This window comes from Ptiloglossa arizonensis, chromosome 2 (assembly GCF_051014685.1).
Source record: "Ptiloglossa arizonensis isolate GNS036 chromosome 2, iyPtiAriz1_principal, whole genome shotgun sequence".
Lineage (NCBI taxonomy): Eukaryota > Metazoa > Arthropoda > Insecta > Hymenoptera > Colletidae > Ptiloglossa > Ptiloglossa arizonensis.
Window position 1 is genome coordinate 26717787 of NC_135049.1, and position 16922 is coordinate 26734708.

At 40.6% G+C, this 16922-nt stretch overlaps 1 protein-coding gene across 6 annotated transcripts in view; it reads left to right on the forward strand.

Moving 5' to 3' along the window:
* Nucleotides 1–16922, forward strand: part of Glut4ef (Glucose transporter 4 enhancer factor) — a 171201-nt gene that overhangs the window by 43247 nt on the left and 111032 nt on the right. The window contains exon 1 of one of the 6 annotated variants that reach the window (XM_076304333.1): nucleotides 11389–11530. The exons of the other annotated variants lie outside the window; for them this stretch is intronic. The gene's annotated coding sequence lies outside the window, so the exon portion shown is untranslated. Of the gene's footprint in view, nucleotides 1–11388; nucleotides 11531–16922 lie in introns of those variants that run through there. 6 annotated transcript variants of the gene reach the window in all.

Consider the following 16922-nt stretch of genomic DNA (forward strand, 5'->3'; position numbering starts at 1 on the left):
TCCCGTAGCAAAATTAGCGAAATGCTTCTTAAATATTCCTGCTGCGTATGCAAATACACCTTCCGATGAAAGAGTCTTTTCTACGCTTAGGAACACAGCGATCGCAAAGAGAAGCTGTTTACAGTGAAAATGTGTTAGTTTTTCTTTACGAAGATACGAACGCGTTGAATATCGTTAATGAAATAAAATATCCGCAGTTAAGTTTTACGAGTATTAAATGGAAGGGTAATTAGAATAGCCAGGTATTCTAACAGTATTGGAATAGTGTTCGAATACTGAAGTATTCGAATGTTCAAACTTTTGAATAGCAAGCATTTCAATAGTAGATTACTCGAATAATAGAATAATCGAATACTCGAATACTCGAATACTTGAATAATCGAATAATCGAATAATCGAATAATCGAATAATCGAATAATCGAATAATCGAATAATCGAATAATCGAATAATCGAATAATCGAATAATCGAATAATCGAATAATCGAATAATCGAATAATCGAATACTCGAATAATCGAATACTCGAATAATCGAATAATCGAATAATCGAATAATCGAATAATCGAATACTCGAATAATCGAACACTCGAATGGTCAAATACTCGAATAGTCAAATACTCGAATACTTGAATATTTCAATACTCCAATACTCCAATACTCCAAACTCTAATACTCCAAACTCCAATACTCCAAACTCTAATACTCCAAACTCTAATACTCCAAACTCTAATACTCCAATACTTCAAACTCTAATACTCCAATACTCCAATACTCCAGTACTCCAGTACTCCAATACTCCAATACTCCAATACTCCAATACTCCAATACTCCAATACTCCAATACCCCAATACTCCAATACTCTAATGCTCCACTACTCTAATACTCCAATACTCTAATACTCTAATACTCTAATACTCCAATACTTGAATACTTGAATACTCGAATACTCGAACAATCAAATATTCGAATACTATTGGAATTGCATTCTTTCGATATTCGAATAGGAAAAAATTGGACGGTTAGTCCGAATCGTAATTGATCGTGCACGGGCGACGCATAGTCACCGTTTCGCAGGTGTTCTCGAAACGTGGTCGGTGCAGAAACGAAATCGATCACGAATTCCGTAGTGAGATAAAACGCCGCGTCCTGGTATGCGAGTGTCGCGCGCAACCTTGCGGGTTTCGAAACATTCGGGGGCCGGCCTTTTACGCGTTGCAGTGATACGCACGTAACACACGTGGCCGTCCTGTCGTGCTTTCTTTCTTTTGTGTTAATTGTTTGCGAGTACGGACGTGTTATGTTACCGGTGTTGTTCACGGTATACGGGATACATTTAGTTGCTCCATATTTTCGAAACACAGTTGGGTAAATGTTCTCGCGGAACGAAAACTTCCAACGAAAGATAAATATATATTTATCGTTACATACAGAAATAATAGCCAACACTTTATTCCACACTCTCGATCTGTATCTTGGAGCAATATATTTCAAAGTTCCATTCTATTAATTTTCCTTTTCAATCCTCAAAAGTACAAATTTTCTCATTTACGACGGAGGAACAAAAATATATATTATAAATATATACTTCGATTCTTCTTATTTACGATGGAAGGACAAAAATATATATTATACATATAGATTTCGATTTTTTGGAAGTACAAATTTTCGTATTTACGACGAAAGGACAAAAATATATATTATACATATATATTTCGAATCCTCAAATGTACAAAAATATATATTATACATATATACTTCGATTCCTCGGAAGTAAAAATTTTCTTATTTACGACGAAAGAACAAAAATATATATTATACATATATACTTCGAATCCTCAAAAGTACAAAAATATATACTATACAAATACATTTCGAATCCTCGAAAGTACAAATTTCCACACTTACGACTCCACTAACAACAAAATTACCCACTATACGTACACAATCCGAACATTTCCCACGTATTTTCAAGTCACCGGAACCCACTCGTCTCGAGATCCAAATTTTCGCGTTTCGAAGGTATCTACCCCCGTTGAATCAAGACCGATGGAATCGTTTCCACTTCCGTGGTGTTCGATCGTGCGGGGCAACCCGCAACGAACCGGTGGTTCGCAAATGGCACCGGCTGTAATGTCGGATCCGTCTAAATTCATCCGATTGGATTCCAGTTGCATAAGTAAATTTCGTTGCCTAACGAAACGCGGTTCTCGCGTTGCAACACGCGCTCGAAGCGGCGAAACTCCTCACCGGCGAGCAATTCGGCGTCCGCGAGCCGAGAGTACCTTGTGAAATGAAGCAAATGCACTTTCACCCGGTATTGCGTTTCGCAACCTCCCACCGCCGCGAGCACGGCCGTGTCCCGTTCGTCTCTCGTCGTCGTTCAACGAAAGTAATATCAACCCGGTGAACGTTCGACGTTCCGTTTCGATTAACGCGCCGGTTCACATCCGGCACCGATGACGCGCGATAGGAAAAAGCCGCGAGACACCGGCAGTGTTCCAGCGAAACGATCGGGCTCGCCCCGAGCAGCTCGAGCCCAATTTCGTGAACTCGAACCACACTCGCGAGAAAAACACCAGCGATTTCTCTTTCCAGCTGCCGGGTCGCCGAAGCCAGCTGGCAACCGGTTAACGAAATTCCGTCGTAACGATTCCGAGCAATTTTCTGGGTTCGAGTCCTATAGATCGCGAGCGTTTAACGAGTTGCTCGAGACACGTTTGATCGAGAGATATTCGGAAGGGATATATCTTCAGTTGTGGGGATATGTTCGTTTTGGGTACTCTTTCGCTTTGTCGTGTGTTGTTTGGTAATTGAGTCGGTTTGGGTGTAGGATTATATTGTGGAGAGAGCTTATAACGAATTTGAGAGTAACATTGTGTAGATATTATTGTTTCGAATTAAAGAGTAACTCGAGTTGTTGGATATGTTAATTTTATGTCCTGTTTCTCTTTGTCGTGTATTGCTTGGTAATGGAGTTGCTTTGTGTGTAGGATGTATATTGTGGAGAGAGCTTATAACGAATTTGAGAGTAACATTGTGTGGATATTATTGTTTCGAATTAAAGAGTAACTCGAGTTGTTGGATAAATTTATTTTATGTCCTTTTTCGCTTTGTCGTATGTTGCTTGGTAATTGAATCATTTTGTATGTAGGATGTATATTGTGGAGAAAGCTTATAACGAATTTGAAAGTAACATCGTGTAGATATAATAGTTTTGAATTAACGAAGAGTTACTCGAGTTGTTGGATAAGTTTATTTTATGTCCTTTTCTCTTTGTCGTATACTATTGCTTGGTAATCGAGTCTTGTAAGTAGAATACACATCGTGGAGAGAGCTTACAACGAATTTGCGAGTAACATCGTGCAGATATAATCTTTCGAATTATATCGAATAAGTTTTAATTTTACGTCCTTTTCTCTTTGTCGTGTATTGCTAGGTCTTGTAAGTAGGATACACATCGTGGAGAGAGCTTACAACAAATTTGAAAGTAACATCGTGTAGATATAATAGTTTTGAATTAAAGAAAAGTTACTCGAGTTGTTGGATAAATTTATTTTATATCCTTTTCTCTTTGTCGTATATTGCTTGGTAATCGAGTCTTGTAAGTAAGATGTACATCGTGGAGAGAGCTTACAACGAATTTGCGAGTAACATCGTGCAGATATAATCTATCGAATTAAAGTAGATAATTTAGTTTCTTTAGTATTGCTCGATAATCGAGCCGTACGTTCCAAGTATTACCTAAATTACGAAGAGCCAATAACGAATATTCGACTAACATCGTGTATCTCTAATGTTACCCAATTTTGTAAATTATAGGAAACTACTCGAATTTGTTCAAGATGTATAAAAGATCGAACGCGTTACGTCAACGTGGACGTAGTCGACGTTATGGAAAACTTACTCAATAATCGAGCCGTACGTTCCAAGTATCACCTAAATTACGAAGAGCCAATAACGAATATTCGACTAACATCGTGTATCTCTAATGTTACCCAATTTTGTAAATTATAGGAAACTACTCGAATTTGTTCAAGATGTATAAAAGATCGAACGCGTTACGTCAACGTGGACGTAGTCGACGTTATGGAAAACTTGCTCGATAATTAGAGTCGGTTTTGAAAGAATTATGTATTCCGCGAAGAGTTCAGCGAGCTAAACGGCACGTGCGTCCGCGATATATTGCACGTAATACGTTGATGTATGCTGACGACAAGTCCGATCATTACTGTCAGTTCGGAATAATGGATTCTGGTCTCTATCGTGACGCGGAACAGCTCAGAATATTCATACGACGCGAGACAGTTGAGAACCGTCGGTTTCGCGTTGAAAATTCTGGAAAATTTATTGCCCGCGTTCATTATAATATCTCGTGCATAGATAGATAGCTCGATCGGTGCCGCGGCTCATTGAATTCGTCCTGGAATTTTTCATACAAGTTACTTCGTAAACACGTGCCACTCCACTTGAAAAACACTAAGAAACGGCCAAGTAATTACTAATTCGCTCCGAAACCAATCAACTTTTTCCACGAATTACTCGCGAACGTACCCTCATTGCTACGAGAGATAATTCCAGTGTACGCACTATCGCACGTTGATTGCTCGAGTAAACATTTTTACGTCATATTATTCATTTTTATCGTCGGTCGATTCAACTTGAAATTATATTTCCCTACGTTTCGCGATACAATCTCCGCGATGGATCGGTGTTCTCAACCCAGCGACTGCAATCGACTCTTATCGTACAGTGGACACCAGTTTCGTCTCTGGCGACAGAAACCGTTGTAAAAGATCACTTGCAATTTTGTATCGCGCGTGAGAAACTCGAACTCACTGTCAACTTCGTGTTGTATTTCGACAATTTTCATACATCCCGTAACAATATTATCTAAACATTCCGGAGTGAATGCAACAACGATCTCAAGGGTGCCAGATCTCGATGTCAGTTTTAAGAAATGTCTCGGTTTTTCTTTTCAGTCGAGTTCCAAGTCCAGAGTCAGAAAAACCACACGACACTGTCGTCGTTCACATCGAGACATATCACTGTATACGCATTTCTTCCAACTGTATACTCTTATATATACAATAACTATACTACTAGATACGCGAGATATGCATATTATAACAAACTAGATATTACAATCTGAACTTTACAACAGCAACGATACCGCAACTTTGCAACCTAGAGTTAATCGTGAAGTTACCAGGTTGTTCGACGAGTTTCCTCGTTTCTTTCATCGTAGAGAAACAAAATGATACGACACTTCACTCGTTCGAACAACTGTGAACCGTTTAAGACACGTCTGCACGAAACTTGGCACGTGTTCGTGAGAACGCATCTTTGGAAAAATTAAACGACGCTGTATCTCTCATCGAACGTTGAAACTTATCCGAAACTGTCATCTATCGCGAGTTCCTCGGCTACGTCACCATTTTTTAATCCGAAATATCTCGCGGTTATTGGTACGAAGATCGCGTGGTGTTTGGTCGAGCAGTGTCGTTCGTTCGAAAGTTAATCCACGCGAGAGCCGTGTAAACGTTCGAATTCATTATCTGAACGCGAATCCGAATCACGAGCGTTGCGCTGCGGAATTCCAGAATCTCGTCGCGGAGCTCCTCCTCCGTTGACGGCCATTCCGCCTCCAATTAATTCCTTTCGTCGAATCGCGTGGTCGCGTGACGTCACCAGCTACGAGTTTCGTGCCTCGTTATCTAACAAATCGTTACGCAACCGTGTTTTCAAACGTACAACAACCGGTCGACGCGGCCGCGTACGTGTACACAGATACGGTAGGGAGAGGTTGCTCGATGCGAGAAGTTCGGCGTTGGGACCGACGAGGTCGACGACACTACGAGCTGCTCGTCGCTACGCGAGAATTTTAGCAGCTTTTTTTTTTTATATCTATTGTGTCCACGCACGGGGAAAAAATTAAATGGGGAAAAAAAGAAAAAAAAAAAAGAAAAACGAAACAGGGGAAGTATATTTATTTTTATTAGATAGGTACACGAGAGTTGTACACGATCGAGATACGTTTTTCGAGGTGTTAGAAATTTGGAAATTTTCGATAGAAATTGGCTGCAAGACTGTACACTGTTGCGAGAGTTTCAACTGGTTTTTGATATCTATCGTGCACGGAGCGGATTAAAGAGAACGATAACGATGGAATATATTTGTTTGTATTCGAGAGAGAGTGGAATACGCGAGAGAACGATATCGGATCGAGTCAGGTTTACGGGTTAGGGGTTTTGGAAGTTTTAAACGGTGGTTGGCAAGGTTGGCGTCGCTGCTCGTCGAGCGAAATTGCGTGGGGTAACTCGTCGAAGAAAGTGATCGCCGATGCTCAACCACCGTGCTCCATTTGACATTTTCCAAGCGGTCACCCGAGCTGCTCACCGTGCTGCGAAGAGTTCAAGGGTTACGGCTCGAGATGGGATTAACTCGGAGAATTCTTTGGTATTGTTCGAGTACTCGAGTTTCAAATATTTGAGTTACTAATAGTGTTGGAATACTTGAGTTTCGAATACCTGGAGCTGGGATTAACTCGTCGAATTCTTTGGTATTGTTCGAGTACTCGAGTTTCAAATATTTGAGTTACCTATACTGATAGAATACTTGAATTTTGAATACCTGGAGCTAGGATTAATTCGTCGAATTATTTGGTATTATTCGAGTACTCGAGTTTCAAATATTTGAGTTTCTAATACTGTTAGAATACTTGAGTTTCGAATACCTGGAGTTGGGATTAACTCGTCGAATTCTTTGGTATTATAGCAGTACTCGAGTTTCAAATATTTGAGTTTCTAATACTATTGGAATACTTGAGTTTTGAATACCGTTAGAATACTTCAATTTCGAATACTCCAGTTCCAAATATTTGAGTTTCCAATAGTGTTAGAATACTTGAGTTTCGAATATCTGGAGGTGGGATTAACTCGTCGAATTCTTTGGTATTATTCGAGTACTCGAGTTTCAAATATTTGAATTTCTAATAGTGTTGGAATGCTTGTGTTTCGAATACCGTTCGAATTCTTGAGTTTCGAATACTCCAGTTCCAAATATTTGAGTTTGTAATACTGTTAGAATACTTGTGTTTCGAATACCTGGAAGTGGGATTAACTCGTCGAATTCTTTGGTATTATTCGAGTACTCGAGTTTCAAATATTTGAGTTACTAATAGTGTTGGAATACTTGAGTTTCGAATACCTGGAGCTGGGATTAACTCGGAAAATTCTTTGGTATTATTCGAGTACTCGAGTTTCAAATATTTGAATTTCTAATAGTGTTGGAATGCTTGTGTTTCGAATACCGTTCGAATTCTTGAGTTTCGAATACTCCAGTTCCAAATATTTGAGTTTGTAATACTGTTAGAATACTTGTGTTTCGAATACCTGGAAGTGGGATTAACTCGTCGAATTCTTTGGTATTATTCGAGTACTCGAGTTTCAAATATTTGAGTTTCTAATACTGTTAGAATACTTGAATTTCGAATACCTGGAGCTAGGATTAATTCGTCGAATTCTTTGGTATTATTCCAGTACTCGAGTTTCAAATATTTGAGTTTCTAATAGTGTTAGGATACTTGTGTTTCTAATACCGTTCGAATTCTTGAGTTTCGAATACTTGAGTTCCAAATACTTGAGTTTCTAATAGTGTTAGAATACTTGAGTTTCAAATACCTGGAGCTGGGATTAACTCGTCGAATTCTTTGGTATTATTCCAGTACTCGAGTTTCAAATATTTGAGTTTCTAATAGTGTTAGGATACTTGTGTTTCTAATACCGTTCGAATTCTTGAGTTTCGAATACTTGAGTTCCAAATACTTGAGTTTCTAATAGTGTTAGAATACTTGAGTTTCAAATACCTGGAGCTGGGATTAACTCGTCGAATTCTTTGGTATTATTCGAGTACTCGAATTTCAAATATTCGAATTTCTAATACTGTTGGAATACTTGTGTTTCGAATACCGTTCATATTCTTGAGTTAGAATACTCGAGTTCCAAATATTTGAGTTCCTAATACTACTAGAATACTTGAGTTTCGAATACCGTTTGAATTCTTGAATTTCGAAAATCGTACGAATTCTCGAGTTTCGAATACTTGAGTTGCGAATATCTTTCGAATTCTCGAGTTTCGAATACTTGAGTTTCGAATAACTTTCGAATTTTCGAGTTTCAAATACTTGAGTTTCGAACATATTTCGAATTTTCGAGTTTCGAATACTCCACTTGCAATTGTTCGATTTCCAAATTCATCCGGAACGACCCGACTATTCTCAACTCGTGCGAACAATATCCACTCGAGCGTTCCGACTCCACAAGTATTTACGTCGACACTAAACCGCACGAGTACTCGAATATACCACGCACCCGGATCCAGCACCCTCGTCGAACAGAATTCGGACTCAACGATCCGAGTGGTTTTCATCGTCGTGGAGCCGTGTTCCCTCGTCGAGCACACGAGACAACGCATCGAATACCGGTTGAAAGAGGAGGGAAGCGTTCTCATGGGGCGGATGCGTCCCCGTGCGGACGTGCTGGACCGGGCTTGTGGTGGGGGTAAATTCCTGAACGGAGGGAAGAAATTTGAAAGCGGTCGGTGAAAGTGCGCTCGAGTGCAGCGCACGTGGCTCACGGCCAGGGAGCATGGCGACCTCGAGGCGTACTTCCTCCTCGTTCCCCCCACCCTTCTCGCTACCCCCACCCTTCCCGTTTTCCACGGATTTCCTACTTCGCGACTTTCCTGGAGCTTTGCCCCTACCACCTCGGCCCTCGTCGTCTCTTCGCGGCTCGTGCCCTTAATCGTTCCCGCGACCCTGCGAGCGAGCGCGGAGCCCCGTGACCTTTGAACGGTCTTCCTTCCTACTCGTAGCCTTTAAGCAGCGCTCGCGAAGGTGAGAGAGTTCAACTGGAAGGAAAAATGGAGAGAGAGAAAGAAAAGAGGAAAAAAGCACAGGGAGAGAGACGACAGAGAGATAGAGAGAGAAGAGGGAGAGATAGAGAAAGAAGAGATAGAGAAGAGAGAGAGATAGAGAGAGAAGAGAGAGAAGAGAGAAAGAAGAAATAGAGAGAGAAGAGAGAGAGACAGAGAAAGAAGAGATAGAGAGAGAAGAGAGAGAGACAGAGAAAGAGAGATAGAGAGAGAAGAGAGAGAGAGAAAAAAAAGAGGAAAGAAAAAGCACAGAGAGAGAGAGAGAGAGAGAGAGAGAGACGACAGAGAGAGAAGAGAGATAGATAGAGAGAGAAAGAAAAGAGGAAAAAAAAGCACACAGAGAGAGAGAGAGAGACGACAGAAAGAGAAGAGAGAAAAGAGATAGAGAGAGAAGAGATAAAGAGAGAGCTCCGACAACCTGGTCTTATCGACTTCCAATAGCGAGGCACGTCGCAAGGCTCGTGAAACTCACAGCGGGGGGGCGTACGAGTGCCAATCACGGAGATTTTTCGTTCCGTCGTTCGCCCGGGCTTCCCGATTGTGTTTGATCGGACCGTACGACCTTGACGGTATAGCACACGTTCCGCGCCACGTGAACCCCACCTCGCGTCGCGGGTGGGGGGAACCGTTCGCGTTACCGGGGTGGGGAGAGCGCCTCTTATCGCGGCGCGCTCTTTCGCAAGAACGTGGAATCCGTGAATCGCTGCGAGGGAAACCAGTGCTCGCAGTTTCTGGTGCGAGCTTTACCGGAACGAGTCGTCGTCGATGATATCGGTGCACCGCGGCCGGCACCGACCATTATGTTCGTTCACCTTTTCGTTACCACAGCTGACCGGAATTCATGTTTCTTCGTTGAATCGACGGGGTACGTTCACGGTGCCCCCTCCGGTCCCCTTTTCGTTTTGATGACACTTTGCAGGCTCGTAGACAACCGTAAAGGAAGAGTGTACTTTTTTCTAGCGGAGGTAGGTACCCTTCGATTGGTTCAGATACGGTGAGGTTTTTTCAATCGACGTAGAGGCACTAGTCTTTCGAATTGAATTAATAGTGTATCGTTTGGTAATTAATAATCGGGAAGATTGATTATTAGTCGTTTTTCACGGATTTGTACAACGTAGTTTAGCTTTCACTCGAATTTGTGAGGACTTGGTATCGAAAATCGTCTCGTATTTGAAATATTATAGTTTTCGAGGTAACTTTTGGGAGGGTGGGTTCAGCCCTCGAATCTGAGTTGTTACAGTTGGAAAAAAATCCCCTCTTTTTACTTTTGGTTGGTCTACGAACCTGCAAAGTTTCGTATACATTGGTTGTGAGACACTTCGAGGATGCTCGAACATAACCTAACCTCGTTATAAGTAATACTTCCATGTATCTCTATGTATCTCTTCGAACAAATGTACTATTTCGGTCGATTTATAATAACATTGCAAAGGAATGTTACTGTAACGAAATTTATACAAATTTGTTTACCACGATTTACAAATTGGTAGAAAACGTTCCAATTGGGTTCCAGTCGATTAAAAATCACTTCTAGGATGCTGGAACATAATCTAACCTCGTTATAAGTACCTCTATGTATCTCTTCGAATAAATATACATACTTCGGTCGATTTATAATAACATCGCAACGAAATATTCTAACGAAATTTGCACAAATTTGTTTACCACGATTTGTAAATTGATAGAAAACGTTCCATTTGATCAAAAGTCACTTCGAGGATGCTCGAACATAACCTAACCTCGTTATAAGTAATACCTCTGCGTATCTCTATGTATCTCTTCGAATAAATATACATATTTCGGTCGATTGATAATAACATCGCATTGAAATATTATTCAAACGAAATTTGCACAAATTTGTTTACCACGATTTGCAAATTGATAGAAAACGTTCCAATTGAATTCCATTTGACCAAAAGTCACTTCGAGGATGCTCGAACATAACCTAACCTCGTTATAAGTAATACCTCTGCGTATCTCTATGTATCTCTTCGAATAAATATACATATTTCGGTCGATTGATAATAACATCGCACCGGAATATTATTCCAACAAAATTTGCACAAATTTGTTTACCACGATTTGCAAATTGATAGAAAACGTTCCAATTGGATTTCATTCGATTAAAAGTCACTCGTCTTCGTTCGAAATCTTTCGAATCGTGTACTATCGTACTACTCCACCGACACACAATTCGTTTTAATTATTTCACGAAGATTTACTTTCTCAATTGCGCGATGCCCCGACCGGTACAGAGAATGTTGCTCCCTCGCCACCGTGCTGTCTACAATTTTAATCGGTACGATGAACACAATCCCGGACGGTCACGTTTTCGATCGATCGTGAAGCATGAATCAAACATCAAGCGCGCGCGAGAGAGAAAAAAGAACGACACTGCTGAATATTTAATGCGGTAATATCTAATTGAGAGAGACGTAGTTCGCAGTCGGCGTGCGCACGACTCTTAGAGTGTTCGGTGTGTCGTCGACACGTGCCCGCGATAAAGGTATTTGGCTAGGTGATCCCTTAATTGCGTCACTAGAACGAATCAGGGACTCGACTATCCACCGTGAGGACGTACCGTGGATCGTGAAACGGTAAGAAACGTTCCTGGCTGATAATTATTATTATTATTATTTCTTTTTTTTAAATTGGCCCACCATACATTCATCGGTTACCTCATCGAACGATCGGTTGTTTGCGCAAATGGTGTTGTTACATTCAGCGTTTTGTTTCCAACGTTTAAATAATTCAACCTACGTTGAGAACATCGACAAACAGACGTTTGGACGTAAACGCGTGTACGTAACGATATCAAAGAAACGTATAAATAATTCCACGGATTTATTTCCCCGTCTACATCGGGACGGTGTCACGATGGCCCCATTCGTATGAAAATGCTCGTAAAAATAGCCGATTAAACGTGCGCGCGACAAAGAACAGAGAAAGAGTGGGGGAATGGTCGCTTTCAAGTAACACGGCTCGCTTTGATGAAAACGCGGCTCGATTCGTGCACGTGGCAACACTGCGATACAAAATTTCGAGTGATTTTGCTCGATCGTTCGATACAGGTTACGATTTTACCTCGAAATGATTTTTTCACTGACCAAATTTACTCGCACAGTAGACCGAGTTTTCGATTTTCTATTAACCTTTTCCGAAGTTACTTTTCCATTAACTTTTTCCGAAGTTACTTTTCCATCAATTTTTTCCCCGAAGTTAATACGAATCTCCAATAATTGTCGAGGTAATTACAAGAAACTAACCTCCAAAGTTTCTCAATTCTCACAGTCGTCGCTCGCAGGTGATCTCTAAAATTACTCTTACTCTGTACTTCTAGGAGAATATAGAATGAAGATTCTATATTTTCTTTTCTTTCTCAAAAAAAAAAAACGACAACCAATCTTCAATCTTTCATCGATTGCTTCCGAAAGACAATACCATTACAGTAGTACTACTACAATAGTGAAAAGAAACGATCCTGTGTTTCGTTCTTGGTAAACCAAGAAAAATCAAGTGTCAAAATCTTGATGTAAAGAAAAATTCTTTACACACCTCCATCTATCCATCTACAAAGTGTCCTTTTCATCGTATATTTTCACGCGAAAATCACGAGACTCGCAAGCTCCGCACGTGTTCGTGTACACTGGACAACTCCTCGCGATAGGTGGTACACGTGAGGTCGTAGTTGGATGGTAAGTCTCGTCGAAAGTTTCGTTTTATTTCGTTCGTTGTCCCCGTCTGTTCGCCCGACGGTGGCCCCTCCTCGTAATTCGTGCGTTATTATCGTCGAGTCATAATTGAAGGTCTGGTCGAATTAACGGTAGTCGGTGTGCGTGAGCTCGCTGGGGAATTCGGTCTACGGTCAACCGGCCGGCGTGCGCGAGCGAGCGAGCGAGCGAGCACGCTCGTATTTACACGCCGAATTCAGTGGCGCGTGATTCCTATCTCGTTCGAGCGGCATTCAACGTCGTGGATTAAAATTATATAAGAGGCCGGTCCCATTTCGCGTGCCCCACCAACGCGACCAATTCCACGGCTCAGGGACCAGCGAGTAGGAAAATTGGAATGACGTTTCGCGAGCACGAACGGACGAGCCTGACTCCGTTTCGACTGGCGTGATTAGAAGGACTAATTGATGAACTAGCGTGAATCGAACGAAACGAGCCGAGATCATTGATCGTGTGTCACTTCCCGAGAGGAGGTCGTAGAATTTTTGTTAATTTTCTAGAAAGGTTCGAAAGCTTGAAGACTTGGTTTCGACGCGTGATTAGATGGATCAATTGATGAATTAGTGTGAATCGAACGAAACGAGGACCGTGGAGATTGAGAAACGAGCCGAGATCATTGATCGTGCGTCACTCCTAGGACCTCGAGAGGAGGTCCTAGAATTTTTGTTAATTTTTCAAGAAAGGTTCGGGAGCTTGAAGACTTGGTTTCGACGCGTGATTAGAAGGATTAATTGATAAACTATCGTGAATCGAACGAAACGAGGACCGTGGAGATTGAGAAACGAGCAGAGATCATTGATCGTGTGTCACTCCTAGGACCTCGAGAGGAGGTCCTAGAATTTTTGTTAATTTTCAAGAAAGGTTCGGGAGCTTGAAGACTTGGTTTCGACGCGTGATTAGATGAACCAATTGATGAACTAGCTTGAATCGAACGAAACGAGGACCGTGGAGATTGAGAAACGAGCCGAGATCATTGATCGTGTGTCACTCTCCGAGAGGAGGTCGTAGAATTTTTGTTAATTTTCTAGAAAGGTTCGGGAGCTTGAAGACTTGGTTTCGACGCGTGATTAGATGGATCAATTGATGAATTAGCGTGAATCGAACGATAGGAGGACCGTGGAGATTGAGAAACGAACCGAAATCACCGATCGTGTGTTATTCCTCGAGAGGAGGTCGTAGAATTTTTGTTAATTTTCAAGAAAGGTTCGGGAGGTTGATGATTTTGCGGAGAATCGCGACTGTGAGTTTCTAGGAGAGGTTAGGGAGTTTTTGTTAATTTTGAAGCTCAAGTGGTTGATATTTTCATACTTTGAGAATTTTCTCCGAGAGAGAAGTATCAATATTTTGATACTTCGGGTAAAAGTTTCTCAGAGAGGAGTTTAGGGAATTTTTGTTAATTTTGAAGCTCGAGTGGTTGATATTTTCATACTTTGAGAATTTTCTCCGAGAGAGAAGTATCAATATTTTGATACTTCGGGTAGAAGTTTCTCAGAGAGGAGTTTAGGGAATTTTTGTTAATTTTGAAGCTCGAGTGGTTGATATTTTTATATTTTGAGAGCTTTCTCGAAGAGGGGGACGAAGAGTTTGTTAATTTTGAAGAATTTATGGAAATTTTTATACTTCGTATGAGAGTTTCTCAGAGAAGAGTTCAGGGAATTTTTGTTCATTTTGAAGCTCAAGTAGTTAACATTTTCATACTTTGCGAGCTTTCACGAAGAGAGAGACGAAAAGTTTGTTAATTTTGAAGAATCGCTGGGAATTTTGATACTTCGTGTGGAAACAATTTCTCAGAGAATTGTTCAAGGAATTTTTGTTAATTTTGAAGCTCGAGTGGTTAACATTTTCATATTTTGAGAGCTTTCTCGAAGAGAGAGACGAAGGGTTTGTTAATTTGGAAGAATTTCTGAAAATTTTGATACTTCGTACGAGAGTTTCTCAGAGAATTGTTCAAGGAATTTTTGTTAATTTTGAAGCTCAAATGGTTAACATATTCATACTTCGCAAGCTTTAGAGAAAGACGAAGAGTTTGTTAATTTTGAAGAATCCCTGGAAATTTTGATACTTCGTGTAAAAGTTCCTCAGAGAAGATTTCAGTGAATTTTCGTTAATTTTTAAGCTCAAATGATTAACATATTCATACTTCGCAAGCTTTAGAGAAAGACGAAGAGTTTGTTAATTTTGAAGAATCCCTGGAAATTTTGATACTTCGTGTAAAAGTTCCTCAGAGAAGATTTCAGTGAATTTTCGTTAATTTTTAAGCTCAAATGTTTAACATATTCATACTTCGCAAGCTTTAGAGAAAGACGAAGAGTTTGTTAATTTTGAAGAATCCCTGGAAATTTTGATACTTCGTGTAAAAGTTCCTCAGAGAAGATTTCAGTGAATTTTCGTTAATTTTTAAGCTCAAATGATTAACATTTTCATACTTTTCGAGCTTTAGAGAAAGACGAAGAGTTTGTTAATTTTGAAGAATCCCTGGAAATTTGATACTTCGTGTAAAAGTTCCTCAGAGAAGATTTCAGTGAATTTTCGTTAATTTTTAAGCTCAAATGGTCAAAACTTCCATACTTTGCGATCTTCCACGACGAGAAAGACAGTTTGTTAATTTTGGCACCGGGAATTTTAATATAATACTTGGCTGGGAACCGCAACCGCGAGAGTTTCTCAGAGTGGAGAACAGAGACGACTTCGTTAATTCGAAGATTGAACGGTTGAAATTTTGATGCTTCGTGGGGAACCGTAAGTGCGAGGGTATCTCGGAAGCTACGAAGACTTTGTCGATGTTAAGGACAGGGTGGTCGAAACAACGACACTTTGCCAGGACCTGTGGAAGCTATCCCATGGCATACTTTGTCGATGCGATAATAACCAAAACTTTTTGCGTGGAACGAGTGGATTCGGTATTCTCGATACCCAATTCGGGAAGAAGCACTCTCTCGTTGCTGAAATATCCTTCTTCGTACCTCAGTATTAACGTAAAAACGTATTAAATAAACGATATCACCGTTTGTCCAACGCTAGGTAAAAATTACAATTGATCGTGCTCGTAGACGAGCCCTTCGGTTCGGATCTTAGCGATAACAATATTGTAGGGACGAGTTTTGCGCGAGCGAATCGCGTGAAGTTTCGATCGAGTGAGCGACTGTTTCGGTAAATCGATAGCTATTGAAACTCTGTGCGAAAGACAAAAGATGAGTTGTAATGTAACCAGCGACCGATACGGACGTGAGTCGACCGGTATCGAGAAAAAGTTTCAAAATAGTTTTCGAGAAAACGTGTGTGTGTATTGGTGCGAGCGGGTTTGACTTTTCTTTATGTACGCGTGGTGACCTTGCGCAGACCCTATATTTCCATCTGTAATCCACAGGGAATATACTATTATAATAGAGGAATAGGCATATTTTCCTATACATATATTTTACTCTACAATATTTTCGGTCTAGTTTTCGGTCCTCTTGATCGATACGGGTTAAAATCACACAAAGGAAGCTTACTTGCCGAACCCCTTGAGTCGTCCCAATTACTCAACCGTGAAGCAATAATTCATCCGCCTTGACTACGAGGTAAAACATTTCTAGACTCGCAAGGAAACATACCGTTGCTCACAACACTATTGGACTTCACTTTTTAAATAAAATTGCATTCTTGTATGAACTTGGAGTTCATGTAGGACTCTTCCTGTATGAACTTGGAGTTCATGTAGGGCTCTTCCTGTATGAACTTGGAGTTCATGTAGGATTCTTCCTGTATGAACTTGGAGTTCATGTAAGACTCTTCCTGTATGAACTTGGAGTTTAAGACCCTTCCTGTATGAACTTGGAGTTCATATAAAACTCTTCCTGTATGAACTTGGAGTTCATATAAGACTCCTCCTGTATGAAGTTGGAGTTCATGTAGAACTCTTCCTGTATGAACTTGGAGTTCATGTAAGACTCTTCCTGTATGAACTTGGAGTTCATATAGGACTCTTTCTGTATGAACTTGAAGTTCAAGACCCTTCCTGTATGAACTTGGAGTTCATATAAGACTCCTCCTGTATGAAGTTGGAGTTCATGTAGAACTCTTCCTGTATGAAGTTGGAGTTCATGTAGGATTCTTCTTGTATGAACTTGGAGTTCATGTAGGACTCTTCCTGTATGAACTTGGAGTTCGTGTACGACTCCTCCTGTATGAACTTGGAGTTCATGTAAGACTCTTCCTGTATGAACTTGAAATTCATGTAGGATTCTTCCTGTATGAACTTGAAGTTCAAGACCCT